This window comes from Marmota marmota, unplaced genomic scaffold (genome assembly GCF_001458135.2).
Source record: "Marmota marmota marmota unplaced genomic scaffold, marMar, whole genome shotgun sequence".
Classification (NCBI taxonomy): domain Eukaryota; kingdom Metazoa; phylum Chordata; class Mammalia; order Rodentia; family Sciuridae; genus Marmota; species Marmota marmota.
Window position 1 is genome coordinate 59,422,376 of NW_026000026.1, and position 2,803 is coordinate 59,425,178.

Here is a 2,803-nt window from a genome sequence, read left to right on the forward strand (position 1 = left end):
TAGAGCACTTGCCTACCATGTGTGAGGCACTGGGTTCGATTCTCAGCACCACATACCTATAAAAAAATTTTAAATATTTTTCAACAACTAATAAAAATATTTAGAAAAAACTCTTAATGGGCAAAAAAGGCAAGGAATTTTTGGATTTCTTTCTCTCTTTCTTTTGGTCCTAGGGATTGAACCCAGGATTGTTCATTTATGCTTTGAGACAGGGTCTTCCTAAGTTGCTGAGATTGACCTCACTATTTTAGTTGACAGAATATGTCATAGTTTTTATTTTTATTTTTTGCATGTGTGTGTGAAGGAAGCAAAGAAAGCAATGTTAAAGTGTGCTCAATGATAATATAAAAGAATTTTATGGGATATTAAAATAATGTAAAATAATTGTTACTTAGCCATATTTCCACATTAGAAATATGTAAATATATATCTGGTTTGTCAGTATGTATTATGATATTAGCTTCTAATTTACTAATGTAAGTAGTGCATCAATTGAGAAGAATTTAATTAAACATATAGAGAGGATATGAAATAAAAACAGCCCTAAAATATTAAGAAATATATTAAGTAATACTTTAAGTATAAACCACTTTGACATTTCATATTTGTACACTATATGCAATAAATATATTTAACTCATTAAAATATGAGCTAAATTTAAAAATAATGATTCAATGCAGAGTAGCTCTAGTAAGGTATTGATTCCATTTTAAATTTATGTGGAATTACAATATTTTAATTATCCCAAACTACACTTGTGAAGTCAATTATCCTTTAGATAATTGTACTAACTCCTTTTCCAAAGCTTTAATTTTGTAAAGCTTACAGGACTACTTACATATTTCATAGGCATGCCAAATAATATTATCTAGGTAATTATGGAAAATAATTATGTCACTAGCCATTTGTATTAATGATATTTGTTTCTTTCTTATCCTTCTGTAAATCTGTCTCAAAGTTTGAATCAGACAAAGCAATCATCATGAATAATGCATATTTTAAGCATAATACAAAATTATAATAGAAGTTGAATTTAAGAGTCATTGTGTTAATAATGTTTTCTCCTCCTAAAAATCACAATCATCTTCAACACTTTTTACTTCTCATAGTCTTCTATTAATATAATATGTTTAAGATTCCCATTAAAATTGGACTAAATGTTTAAGTTGTGGTATAAAAAAGCCAAGTTTCTTCTCCCCAAATAATATGAATGCATTATTGGAATAATTCATTATGCCTCTGTTTTTTGAGCAAATAGAGAAAAGGACTATATATTGACTAAAGCTTTCAGTTCCAGTAACAAATAAATGAAGTAAAGTATTCTACTTTAATACTTCCAAAAGTACTGGTACTAGGTTGACCCATACCTGGCCAAATTGTTTAGAAAACTGAATCTGAACATGCAAAAATACCAAAATATCTATAATCATGTCTACTCCATTCTGTCTCTTCAGATTTTTAGACTATCCTTATAGAATATCCTTACCACTTACCTCTTAATTTCCAACACATATATCAATAAACACGTTTTGAAAGTTGTAAACTCTTTCATGGCTATATTGTGCAACATGAAAACTATAATTAATAATCATTTATTGTATTATTGAATATCTCTGAAAGTATATTTTAGATGTTGTTACTGCGTATAAATTATATGAGGAACTACATGTTAATTAGCTTGCTTTAGCCATTTCAAATGTATAAAAATTTTAAAACATCATGTTACACAATATAAATAAATAATTTTTGTCAATTAAAAATATAAAAATAAAGAAGTCCTTTGAAAGAACAGGGTGAAATCATTACTTTAACTAGTCAAAATTTATTTCCCCTTCTCTGAAAGCTATCTAAATTCTCCTATGATATTTTTTGTGTGAAGAGCCTTGGACCCTTTAGTATAGACAACTCTAGTTCTGTTATGATTATACTCATCTGTGTAAATTTGTATTTTAGCAGTGCAGGAACCTCTCCAGGAGAGGCTGCTAATATTCTTCTGCATTCTCTGGTTCTGGTAGGGTATTTTGTTATTTTTCTACCACTCTGCCTAGCACAGTTTGATTCTTTATTCTAGTTCCCATGTCTTAGATCAACTTTAAGTCAGACCCATATCTATTTCTAATGCCTACTTTAGATAAAAAAATGAAATTATTTTCTGTATAGCCTGCACTTTAATTTTCTAAGCATCTTATACATTGAATTTTGATAATGTGATTCTTTTTAGAAAACATATTTACTCAAACTGTAGCTCAAAAAATTATTTTGCCCTTGATTTTTTTCAAGAAGCATAGAGTTAGTTAGAAATCTGAAAAGTGGAAAACCACCAAATTCTTTGAATGTCTTTAGAGAAGCAGTTTAAAACACATAACTGTATATATCTATTGACATAAAACTGTATATATTGTAGAACTAATTAGCCACATTTTTTAAACAAAATATGGAGGAGAATGGGAGAGAGAGAGAGAGAGAGAGAGGCTAACATCCTCCAGAGATCTTATCTGCCTGCATTGAGAACAATTTGAATTGCTATTTACATACCATCTACCTTCACTAGAATTAATGAAACCAGGTTAAGAGATCAGGATGCCTGGTTTTTAATAATAAGAAATATTGAAGAGTACAAGAATTAAAGTGTTGCTTGAGCTGCCTCTCCCCATACTCCAAGCAAAGAGATGACCTATTAGATACCATGACCAAAAATACCAGAACATAACAGGAGTGAAAAGTGTCACCCCCAGTTTATGTAAAATCTCCACCTTCTCTCTCTCTCTCTCTCTCTCTCTCTCTCTCTCTCTCTCTCTCTCTC